Here is a 14,094-nt window from a genome sequence, read left to right on the forward strand (position 1 = left end):
GAAACCCACTTTACAATCCTAAGATAAATAGGTCTCTTTCAGTCGTTTGCCTATCTCAAGAGTATTTTGTGTTTGTTCATTTTTAGTGTTTACTTATCACTGTGGACAAAGATATTGAAAACAAAACCGAAGCACCATCAATCTCTATCTATAACATGGAGATAATATTTCAAATAAAAATGTATATATATGACACATATATATTTAAAGGTTATTTTAATATCATATTTGAAAGGGAAAAAAACAAGATTATCTCAAGGATATGATAAATGCCGACAAAGCTTAAGGTTATTAGATAAGTTTGATCAATCGAAATAATGCAATTAACAGCGAGTAATAAAGAACCTTAAAAATTTTATTAACATTAACATTAGCCATATCACAGTGCAAGGTGCGTAAAACCCTCTGGAATACTTTTTCTAAGTAAGCAGCATAACATATGCACTAACATTGATACATCGATGCTAATTGAGGTATTATTGAACAGCCAACAATGTTAGAGAACTCGCCTTATTTGACTTTGTCGAATGTTCTGTCTTCCTGATCAATATATAGGGCTCAAAACTGGTCCTTTGCACCTGATCCCACTTCTGGATTGTACAGATAACAGTGCTTTATTATCTGTTTACATGTTTATATTGTTTATAGATTAAAAAAGATATATTGCTGTTTGTGTTTTCTCATTTGTATGATGACAAATTCTTGAAATTTTATAGGCTTACATACCGCACATACCGCATTGGGTAATGAAGGACAGTTTTTGAATATTTTGCTTTGTCTGAAATAAGATTTTATTACATTGATTTACTTTGCTTAAAAATAATCCGGCCAATTAAGTGGATTTATTTGGAATAATTTGGGAAAAAAAACAAGGAGAACATAAATGATATGATAAAAAAATTGCCCATGACTTGAAATGACACGGAATACTTAACCCCTCATGGCAGCTGATTGTATATGCTTGGAGAGGTACATTGTTCGCTCATCTCTCAATTTTTATTTCTCCAATAGACATTAAGCCTGAATAATGTTTTCATTTTATCCAACATGTTTCGTATGTGCAATTGTCAAGGTTTGGGGACAGAAGACACTAGCAATATCATGGAGGGGTCATAACCGACCACGAACAATAGGGAATTCTAAAATAACTTATACTTTGAAAAGGAATATTAAAAGTTTGAAAGAGGAATAGATATTCCTGAAAAAAAAACTTGTCGCTTGAATCTTATCGTTGTTTATAATGATCAAACCAAATCCGGGAAAAGCAGTGGAGTTTTATCACCGGAATTGTCAAAGGAGGAGGTTCTTTATTAAAAAAAAATGATGATATAAGCCTTTAATATGGTTTGCATTCTAGCAATTGCTAACTCATTGAATAAAAAAAAACAAATAATCCTTATTGCCAAGCCCTAGCTACGATAATTATTTCTTTCCAAGGTTTTAATTTCCAAATAGAAAATTAAGCGAACAGGTCAATACTCTTAGCTGCTAGAATGTTTTTATACCCCCGCTTGAAAAGCGGGAGGGTATATAATAATCGGAATTTCCGTCCGTCCGTCCGTCCGTCTGTTACGCTTTTGCGTACCCATCTCTTATCCGCAACTCCTCTCATACCACTGAAGGAAATTTAATGAAACGTTCACAGAATTTTTATTACATATTGCCATTGTGCACCTCCTACTTTACTTTTTGATCTGACTTATATTTTGGATTTTCCAGAGCAAAACATGGACACTGCTATTTTATTCATATGGGAGTCGGGGGTATCATTTAGTGAGCTCATTGCTCACAGTACCTCTAGTTTTAGTAGTTTTAAATTGTCAACGTTCTTACACTCTTCTCAAATTCTCTTATTTTGACATTTTGAAATGCCAATTTACTGTAGCTTTTTTATACCCCCGCTTGAAAAGCGGGAGGGTATATAGTAATCGTTAATTCCGTCCGTCTGTACGTCTGTCTGTCTGTTCGTCCGTCCGTCTATTAGGCTTTGGGGTACCCATCTCTTATCCGCAACTCCTCTCATACCACTGAATGAAATTCGATGAAACTTTCACAGAATCTTTATTACATATTGCCATTGTGCACCTCCTATTTTACTTTTTGATCCGACACATATTTTGGGTTTCCCAGCTACAGCAAAACATGGACTTTGCAAGTATAACTATATGGAGGCGGGGGGTATCATTCAATGAGCTCATCGCTCACAGTACCTCTAGTTTATTTTCGCAAATCGTCAAAATTCGAATCGTAAGAACAATATTTCTTTTAAAGTGAACGGTTAATCGGGAGATATTATCACCATTAAAACAAAAACGAGTAATTTCATATATATTTTTATAATAAAACGACCAGCACTAAATAATATAGAAATGTAGTAAAAGCTTCTTTTTAAAGAGAAAGTGTTTTTTTTTACTAGTGCTGATCGTAGATTGTTCCCAAGATGGAATTCGGATTCCGAGGTTTCCTTTTCAAACCCTTGTATGCATCTGTTATCTGTACATCAGATTTGTATGGTTCCTGTGGAGTATGTGCGGATATAGGGATTTAATTCAAGGACTTATACATCTGTGTACGTTTCCTTAAACTTCTCATATATCATGGCTTCACGGATCCTTGTTTTTATCACTGGAACATTAACTTATGTTTACGGCACAAATGAAGGTGATTATCGTGTTTACAAATATATATGATTTTCAAAAATATAAGGATATTAAAGTTCTGATTTTTTTTCTTGATTTACGTACAAACACAATTACTACTTCGCCATTTGTTGCAAATGTTATCAAGCTAAGGGTACGCATCTTTTAAGTTTAAAGTTTTTGAATTTCACCTAACTTTAAATTATAGTACTCCAGATTGCTATGATTCTTTCTCCATTAATTTACAGACTGTTTTGAGTTTGGAATTCCATACAGAGGATCAGTGAATACAACAATCTCAGGAAAACAATGTCAGAGATGGGACCAGCAATACCCACATCAACATTACTTTCATTACTGGCCTGGCACCGAGGAGAATTTCTGCAGAACCATGTACGAAAATCGCCCTTGGTGTTACACGACAAACTCACAACTAAGATATGAGTTCTGTTATGTTCATTTTTGTGGTGAGTCAATGAGTAGGTAAGAACCATGAAAATAACGATCAGTATTTAAAATCAAAAATAGAAGCAGAGCAAACAAGTACCTCAGAAACATCAGAGGTTGGACCAGGTGCCAACGTCCCCTGCCAACCTGTCACACCCGATCGGGAAATAATTGAAAAAATCCGTCGTCAATTCAGTGCATAAATAATGGAATAATAATTATTATGAAAAACGTCAGTCAGAATTTGACTTTGATAAATTGTTTTTACTGACAAGGTCATTGTATCGTACGGAAGCCCATTTAGGACCTATCGAAAAATATCTTTGAATCCGATATAACGAATTGTCGAATTTGTTATAACAAATTTAATTTGTTATAATAATTTCTTTGAATTCGTTATAATGAATTCAGTCTGTTATAACAAATTTGTTGATTTCGTTATAACGAATTCAAAAATTTGTTAATACGAATTAAACTCGTTTTAACAGATTCTAAAACTTATTATTACCAATTGAACTCAATTAAACGAATTCCGTAATTTGTTATAACGAATTAAATTCGTTAAAACGAAATCGACAAATCGTTATATCGAATTCATATATATTTATCTATAGATCCTGATTATTGGTTAATTCGTTATAACAAACCTTGGAATTTGTTTTAACGAATTTAATCTGTTAAAACAAATTTAAGAATTTGTTTGAACGAATTTAATTTGTTATAACAAGTTTTGAATTCTTTTTAACGAATTTGATTCGTAATATAACAAATTAAAGAATTCGTTATAATGAATTCAACAAATTTGTAATAACAGATTAAAATCACAATAACTAATTCTTAGAAATTGTTATAACGAATTAAATTCGTTATAACAAATTCGACCATTCCTTATATCGGATTCAATAATATTTTTCGATAGGTCCTAAAAGGGCTACAGTAATATTGACCATAGAAATTACGAAATGATGACTTTAAACGGGTATTGATATTCTTGTCTCATCAACTTGTTAGGCAATAATTTACCTTGTTTTACAAATTTTTCATACATCTTTTGATGAAATACACTTCTATAAATTGATCCTCATTTTGACCTTACAGTTTGATTCCCTATCACAATCGTCAAAGTGAGGGAATGATAATATATAAATTCTGAATTCTGAATTCTGCATACTCTCGGACTAATCCTCAAGGAACATAATCTGTGAAAGTGAAAGCACCCATTTTCTTTTATCAAAATATCCAATAGCATAGTTATATATAATAATGAACAATGAAATCTTATTTCTTAGGTAAAGATAAACCTAACAGAACTACGTTTGATAACTACTTTTAGTATAAAGAAATATATAATGGAAAATTTGTGACCTAGACGCCAATAATGATTATTTAAAAAAAATGTTTATCTATGTTCCTACATTGAAGGTAAAATGTTCAAAATCTCTAAATACCGTTGTTATCAACTGAAATATTTAAGATTCAAATGACTTAAGTATTTGGTGACACAGTATAGATAAAGTCACTTTAAAGTAATCTCATTTCATGTGAAATATATGTACAATTTAGGGAAGAAGGCAGGGATTGGTTGGCACGGGGGAATTATTTCCTTTTTTATGATGAATTCCACTATAACATTTATCCATATATCCTATTACGTATCACATTGTGACAAATCGTCTCTGCTTTAATCTAACTGCAATCTGTACATATCTTTTTCCTGAAATACAAAAGACGGAAAACAGCTTTTGAATTCATCATCAAGTCCATAATGCTCCATTTTGTTGACTTCTTAGAAAAAGAAAAGTTTTAGAAATCCATAAAATGACATAAACATACAAATAAAATCTTAAATTTTGTATATTTTCCTTTTATATTGGACTATTTTAAACTTATATCTATAACTGATATACCCTTCCAGGCAAATCAAATGTGACATGCAGATTACCTGGGTATTTATACACTGGAACCATGAACGTGACAAAATCCGGGCTTTCATGTTAGCGCTGGGATGCCCAAACTCCACACGAACACACGTATGGTAGTTTGAGTCATGCAATAAAGAACTATTGTCGCAACTTTGACAGGGAAGAGCCTTGGTGCTTCACAAATGATTCTTCAATTCGATTGGAATTATGTGATGTGGATGTATGCGGTTAGTTAATTCTAACGCTTATTCAATTCAAATTTAAATATTTACATCCACTGAATATTTTCTTCTTTATTTCTTAAGAAAACCCATTGCGTTCATCCCTGCATAAACTACATTAGGCATATCAACTGTACAGATTTCTTGATCAGTGGCCGTTCCATCAATGAAACGTACAAAGACGTTCGCATCATTAACACAATAATTAATATTTTTAATCCTACTTAAAATGATAATTTAAACAGATATAAATATAAACAATAAAATGTCTTTCTTTGTTTGTTGTTACTGGAATGAACGGTCGCAGCTATTGCAGAAAAAATTTACATAACCCGCTTACGCTGGTTATGTATTTTTTCTGCAACAGCTGCTTCCGTTCATTCCAGTAACAACAAACAAAGAAAGCATTTTTTTGTTTAAATAAACGCGTGTAACCAATCAAGGACTATTTCTTAATTGACACCGAGTCGGTATTATTTCAGCAATACTTCGGCAACAAAATCGATATATGAAATCGTAACATTTGATAATCATGGCATTTTTTATTAAATAATCAAACAATTATTTACGCACATATGTTTCTTACAAATGTGCACATTTATTGCAAGGCATTCATGTACATGGAACCATTACAAGTCGTTTGTTCTGATGTAATGCTCCCTGCATGATTTCTTGTGTACTTTTTATGCCCCCGTAATCGACTATTCGGGAGTAATTAGCCCTGTGTGGCTGTCTGCCAATTGGCTTAGCTGTCTGTTTGTCCGCAAAAACTGTAACCTTACTCATAATCTTTAAATGGGTGGGACTTTGGCTGTCATATCTCACAGGTGTATTTCTTGTGACAAGACATTTCTTCGGATACTTTTAAAATTTGACTTCTTGGTCTTGTAGTTTGATTAATTTTTACAAAAAAAAAGACACTTTAACTTTGATCATAAAGTTTGAACAGTTGATTCTAGGGCTTTCACACTTCACAAGGTATTGTGACAAGAGCTTTCAATGGGTAAACGTATACCTTAAGACTTAAGCTTTTGACAAACATTTTAGAAACTTAAACCATATCTTTTCAACAGTTAGAAATAGGACTTTCATACTTCTCAGGTTTATTCCTTTTGACAAGACCTTCCTTTGGATACCAATAATTTTGACCTTTTGTCCTTGAACGTTGAAATTTGACATGCGTTTGAGAATTTCGACCCTTGCCATAATTTGCGATATGGGGGCATAAGTGTTTCACAATAAATTTTGCACATCTTATCATGCAAATTAGTGATATGCATGAAACAATTCTTATACATTTGAATGTTATATGAATATAAACCCTGTTTTTTCCCCTGCTGATTTAATTTTAGTCTATCTATCTGTCTGTCCGCTCGTCTAGCTGTCCGTCTGTCTATATAAGTCCTTAGGTTCCCGCCCACCCTTAATAAAGATCTGTACTCGACATCCCACCCCCTTTCGATTGTTCAATCATTTTTTAAAAATATACTTTCAGATACACCTTGCCTCAATCTTAGTATGTATGCACAACATCAAGTTATTCAACATTGCAGAAATCAAGTGTTCATCTATCGGAACTGCAGGTATATTTAAGAAATCACTGTCAGCTTTTGGGGGGATATGCAAGGGTACAAACAGTAGTATGAACTGTGTAATGATCTGAATGTAGGGCGAAGTTCGTTTTGCAAAACCCATTATGCATGAATTATCAAACGGTCCCAAAGTTTGCCGTTGATTTCAATAGTACATTGAACAAATTATACAATAATTCCTTATTTACATTTATATCTGAAAATTCTTATTTACATTTATAACTAAAATAATGTTTTATTTTTAAAAAGCTGTATTGTAGATTTTATGTATGAAAGGCATAGCCTGTCAATTTCATAGTCCCTGTCCACTGACATTATTCACTCAGACTTCTTCAAGAAATTGAAATGCATCTTTGACATCTGGCCTTTTACGTTGTGAAATAAGACTTACATTGTAAGTTGTAAATATCGAGAAATAAACATACTAAGCTTTTAAAGAGATAATACAGAGAAAATAACTGATTATATGAATAATGATTTAATTTTGTTTGTATTCTCGCCTCTCATTGGTTGACTTCCAAAAAGGAACGCAAAACATTTTGTATAATCTGGTTTGGTATGGGGACACACCCCCTTGACGACCAGCTTAATCATCATATCCATGCAATTCCCTCATTTCCAGTCCTCGGAATCCATCGAAAATTCCAGATTTAATAAATGTACCTTCAACTTTAAACAATTAATCGTTCTTACCTCATGTAAACAAACATCATGGCTGCTAGATCTGTGTATCAGTTATTACCTCCCCTCGCTTCAAGTCACTTCCGTTACTACGGTTGTATTATTGCGCAGTAAATTTGAACTGATAAAAAGCAACATAATTTTACATCAAAAGTTGTTTAATTATTTTAAAATTAAGTTATAAGGAATGACTCTAATTCTTGGCCATATTATCGAGTATAATCTGGTTTTGGTCAGTTTACGCTTTTTAAGCACTAAGCGCAGTGCAAAGCGCTTTCTGTCAGTGTAAATCTACTTCCGTTCGCGATCAAGCGCCACTATAAGCAAGTCAGATAACTCCATTTGTTGTTCTAAAAATATGCAACTGAAAATCCCTGACACTCTTTCGGCTATTTTAGTGTACTGCTGCGTTACGTGCATTTCTAATAATAGGAAGCAATTAGTAAGGTAAAGGGATATTCCACAGTTAGTAAATAAAAGCAGTTCTTATCATGCTCTTCTCTATACATTGTAGTTCATTTAAATCATGTCGGTACACATTACTTTTGTACCATGTAGCTAACAATTGCTTCATCTATGGCGCAAATACTTCATTAAAAGCAGCACATGTATATTATTTACCATATACATGTAATATAGTGATTGAATAAGTACATAATTTAAAACTCAGATGGGATTTTAATAATTAAGTTTTTTTAAAATCTCAAACTGGAAGTGAGTAACTAGTATTCAGTAAAAAAAAATTGATTAACAATGTACTACTTACATAATAAGGTGTGTTCTACATAACTTATATCTATATAAACTATCATTTTTTTTTTCTTCTAGACCTTTACTTCAGGCAATGTAACTAAAACAAACCTTCCTTTTAACACCTAGCACCATGCTGAGAGCTATCAGTGAAGTTGATTTTCGCATCTTAGTATCAATTAGTAACAGATTGCAATGTATTCATTGACTCTTTTGTTAATGTTTTTACTTGTGTTGTACTCTATACATGTACTTGTATCATATGGGTAAAACATATTATGTAAATAATTCGAAAGGAAAGGAAGTTTCTGTGACTGTATAGATATGTAGGGCATGTGGTGGCTGTGTTTTCAACGAATCCATTCAAATAGCAAAACCCTTATTTCTCGGAATATTGTGCTTTACAATAATGTGTGTAGTATGCAGGATATGGCGAAATTGCTTAAACCTTAATAAATGTTGTTAGCAATGGACAGGAATACTACAGTAGGGCTAATGAAATGTTCAGTAAAGGAAATTAAGGAAGAAATAGTTTATGTAAAAATGTACCTCATCTGTGTTGCCGGTTCTTAATGAAGACAAAATAAAAACAGAATAAAACAATGTTGTATACCTTCATGAAGATTTATTAATACTTTAAATTAATACTGTACATGTATTTTCTTTCTTGGTCTCTTGAATTATTTATCATTGAAATAGCAGAAAAATTCTGAGCAATTATTTTCAGTATTCCTTTTCAACTAGCACAACAATGCTGTAGATATGTTTTTCCTCTCAGCATGCTTTGTATGGTAGTGAAGATCATACATGGTGTAAAGCATCAAACATCCGTAAAAAAATATTGAAGCACTTTAAATTATTTTAACAATAGTCAAAAATGCTTTTGGGGGTTTAATGAATTTTTTTTATTCCAAAGAAGAAAAGTGAAAAAAATTTTGTAAAAAAAGCAATTTTTACAAAATAATGAGTAAAACATATTGTGATATCAACACAAATGTAACTGCAAATACGCCATAAATCATGTATTTGAAAATCAAAGATTAAAGGATAGCATTGAAAGATAAATATATCTTTATACTCAAATGTATATTTACAAATGTATCTCTGACAAAAAGGGCATTAATTCTACGGATGTTCATTTCATCTACATAGAGTTTTGTCGATGTTACAAACATGATGCCAATCTTCAATTTGAAACACTCAGAAACGCGGAATAAATTTGTTATTAGAAATGAGCACCAGAAGATTTTAGCTTTCAGTGTTCCACACAAATGAGAGGAATTTTAACGACATTTTCAAGTGTTCAAATCTATTTCAAAATATACATTTTCCAGCAAATGTAAAGCTACATTTAAACTCGATTTGCAATTTATACGCAAATATTACCTCTAAACGATTTCTACAAGGCGATGGGGAAAGAAAATATTTTTACACTTGGAAATATTTTCTTGCAATTTCATGTATGTGAAATTGCATTGATTGATCTTTTGACAGAAGAAGAAACTGTAAAATGCTTAAAATTAAAAGGCATAAGACAATGTTGAATTTCATAATCCAACGGGAAGTTTTCAGGGCTCACATATTTAATTACATGTATGTACCAAACAACTGTGCTCGCCCTAGCGCTGTCGCACTGTCAACATGTTGCTTAAAATTCAATACAACAGGAAATTCAGATTCAAAATAATTCTTATGAATTTCAAAACAATATGCTTAGCGCTTCCCAGTACTTTCAGTACTTTGATTTATAATCCGCTTCGCGGATTAACTGACCCAAACCAGATTATAATCCATAATATGGCCAAGAATTAGAGTCATTCCTTAAATAATTCATCAATAAGAAAAAATAAAAAAAATGTATAATAATATGAAGCAAACATTGTCAAAAATTATACGTGAAAAGAAGAAAACACAGGAAGAAACAAGACCTTTCAGTTAAAACTGAAAGACGTCTTTCAGTGACTTTTCAGTGGCCATTCAGCCACTGAATGGCACATACATTTCATTGACCTTTCAGTTGCCTTTCAGTCACATTTCAGATACCTTTCAGTCACCATTCAGCGGACATATTTCCGTTAACTTTCAGTGACCTTTCCGTCAACTTTCAGTGACTTTTCCGTCGTCTTTCAGTGACCTTTCCGTCGACTTTCAGTGACCTTCCTGTTGTCTTTCAGTGACCTTTCCGGCGACTTTCAGTGACCTTTCTGTTGTCTTTCAGTGACCTTTCCGCCACCTTTCAGTGATATTTAATTTTAGTCTCAACTTAGCGATTTTTTTCACTAGCTTATTAATTTATAATTAATTAGATATTTTTTTTTCCTTATCAATGAAGCAATATTTTGACTAAAGATTTATTATTCAATCTTATTTGAGTTTTTTACTTATCGTAATTTAATTCGCGTACCTAAAAATATGTCTAAATAATATTTTAATTTTATAAAATAAATATTTATTCAAAATGATATATAATTTTCCAATTACAATTAGAAAACACAATTTCGTCAAGTGATAAAGAATGATGATCCGATAATCGAATCAAAATTTACATGAATGCCGAATAACATCCTATAGTGCTTATACGTGAATTTTTCAGAGAAATATCTATTTTTGATTAATGAGACAGAATTACTTATATACCTGATCAGTTTCGTTTCTTAATTAATGGTCAAAACCGCAGGATATTTTAGCTTTTGAAAGACATCATTTTAAAAATCATTTTACATGAATAGAATAAATCATTAATACATGCCTCTCGTAGAAAAAACTAAATATTGTAGATTTTAGCTTTTTAAAATGATATTGTTTTAAATTCATTCTACTAAGTTTCTAGATAGAGAATTTACAACGATCTCATATTTATAACTGACACAGGAACAGGTGCCCGTAGCTGATAATTGTCATCATCCCGATAGGAGATGTGTAGTAATCAGTCTGCCCCAAAAACCCGCGCAATTAACATAGAATATACAAAAGATATACAAGATATATACACATCGCAGCTCCTCGATACAACAGGTGAACCGATTGTTCCATCGATTTCTACAAATTGATTGATTTTAATTTATAACTAGATAACAAGAAGCCGTGGCTCAATTGGTTAGGTCGCGGACATGCAAGCAAGAGATCCGGGTTTGCTCCCGGTGATGTGCGAGATTTTTTTTCTTGCATTAATTTTTTTCCCCAATTTTTTTTATTCGGAATTAGATAAATTTAATGCTATTATACCAGAAAAAATTGAAATAATTTTTTAAAGTTAAAAAATAAGCTGATTATTCAATAAAAAGATGCAACTGAATGATGGCTGAAAGGTCACTGAAATGTATGTGCCATTCAGTCGACTGAATGGTAACTGAATGATCACGGAAAGGTCACGGGAAAGGGTCTTTTCAACGACCTTTCAGTGACCATTCCGTGGGCATTCAGTTACCATTCAGTCGACTGAATGGTGGATTTTCATCCTGTGAAACACTTTCTGTTTCCTTCAACTCGACATTAAGATACATGCATATCGACGATGTATTATCAATTAAAAGTGATAAAGTCCATTCTTATCTCGATACGATATATCCCCGTGAACTTGTAATAAAAGATACCACAGAGTCTAACATATATGTTTCCTATTTAAATATTTTACAACAGACGGAAATTGAAATCGAACAACCAAACTTTCAATGATAGACGTGATGACATTAACTTTTCAATCGTCAATTTGCTTTACTTATGCAGCTATATACCTTAATCACTTGCATATGGATTATGTCAGCAAAAACAATCTATCAATAAGTCAAATGCTGTCTGACTTTTAGCATCCTAATTGTTAGACCATTTTACACACTGAATTGTGGATGGATTTATCCGTTATTTCCCAATCATGAAAAGGAGAAAACGCTGGGTGTGACCGGTCGGCAGAGGATTCTCACACCTCCATGGCACCTGATCCAACCTCTTATGTTTTTTAGGCCCGTGTTTTCTCCGCTCCTATTTTGTATTGTTCATCATCACCTGCATATGCAGTTTATATATCTCAGTTGATTCGATACGCAAGAGCATGCCCTCGAATAAACAATTTCTAAACCGAGGTAAATTTTTGACAAGTTGATGAAACAAGAATATCAGCAGTCTCAGGAAATACAATTTATCATTGTTTCAAATGCTGACTGACTTATACGAATTGTTAGTCCATTAATTTTAAACTATAAGCTAAATTAACGACGGATGTTTCCTTTATTTCCCGATCTTGACAAGGAGAACACGGCGGGTGTGAGCTGTCTGCAGGGGATGCTCACTCATCATGGCACCTGATCCCACCCCTGATCTCCATATATTTCATTAATTGACTTTTGAGCTTGAGTCAAATGCTGACTGACGTTTTTCATACCAATTGTTAGTCCATTATTTATACACTGAATTGACAACGGATTTTTTCCGCTATTTCCTTATCATGACAAGGAGCACTACGCGGGTGTGACCGGTCGGCAGGGGATGCTCACTCCTCCATGGCACCTGATCCTACCTCTTATGTTTCGGGGGTCCATGTTTGCTCTGCTTTAATTTTGTAATTTTGTATTTTTTTTTATGGACTTTGAGATTGAAAACTGTTCGTTATCTCCATATCCTTTTTGAATACTGTTCTCTAACTCTATATATTTCATATTTTATGTACAATTCCTTAATTATAATACTTTTGAATCATTTAATAAAATTACAATAGGATTAAAAGGAAGTAATTGTATTGTATATCTCCTGATAATCGCAGGTATATTTCTTTTAGTGTTATATCTGAAATAATTTCATAAATTATGTTAATTGGAACATTGGAAATACACATATTTCTTAAATACTTTTCTTTTTCGTGATTTGTTATTTATTTGATTAAATTGCTTGTTTTAGATACAGTGTAACATAATTTAATTTTATTTTATTAACATCAAATAGCATACAATGTCAGATAGATATCGAAGACATGATATTAATTATAGAATGAATTTTAATTCATTATTCAATTTGTATAAATTTGTTGACCTAGCACTATGATAATTTTTTTTATTGACCATATATCTTCCTGTGAAAAGAATGTTGCTTGCAAAATGTAACATTTTCTTTTGTTAGAAACCGGAGATAAACATGTCACAAAAACATCCAAATACAGAACATTATCGGTGCAACTTTAATTTCAAATCTTAGTTACTGTACTTTTTCATCTTTCTTTTTCAGTCAGCTATGGAGATTTCTGACCTGCTTAAAGCAACAAATTGAAAATATCACTTTTGTCAAATGTTCACATATTCCTCTTAAAGCTATCGCTCTTCAAGTACAGGATATGGTAGAAAAAGATCTGGGCTGGAAAATTGACGGCTGTAAGTAGTAGATGTATATTTATGTCTATTATGTGTAGAAAAAAATCACTATACATATAAGAAGGCAAAGAAAAAAAGCTTAGGTTATCTGCTCATAAAAAGTTATTGTCATTTGATTCAAGTAAAAATATAGCAAATATTCATTGTTAACAAAAAGATGGAAATCTGATATTATCGAAGCACTATGTTACTGGACAAAGACATTTTAGGCAAATATATATAGATTCAAACTATAAGCAATACAGATTAGTATAATTTTCTAAGGATAACCTATAAACGCCTAACCATTTTTTTATTTCCCCCGCTTGAAAGTTGGAAGGTATATAGTGATTGTTATGTCCGTCCATCGGTCTAGCCGTCCGTTTGTCTGTTATGCATTGTACCCATAACTCCTATTGTACCACTAAATGAAATTTAAGGAGACATTTACAGATTCTTTTGCTACTTAGTGTCATTGTGCACCTCCTACTTTATTTTTTGAGTGG

General features: G+C 32.3%; 1 protein-coding gene across 1 annotated transcript in view; it reads left to right on the top strand.

Annotated features, from left to right (window-relative positions):
* LOC134258314 (fibrinogen C domain-containing protein 1-B-like) overlaps nt 1-14,094 on the top strand; it is a 125,912-nt gene that overhangs the window by 40,500 nt on the left and 71,318 nt on the right. The gene's annotated exons all lie outside the window — the stretch shown is intronic.

Source organism: Saccostrea cucullata, unplaced genomic scaffold (genome assembly GCF_032062105.1).
Source record: "Saccostrea cucullata isolate Sc308-1 unplaced genomic scaffold, CSIRO_AGI_Scuc_v1 ctg11159, whole genome shotgun sequence".
NCBI classification, from domain to species: domain Eukaryota; kingdom Metazoa; phylum Mollusca; class Bivalvia; order Ostreida; family Ostreidae; genus Saccostrea; species Saccostrea cuccullata.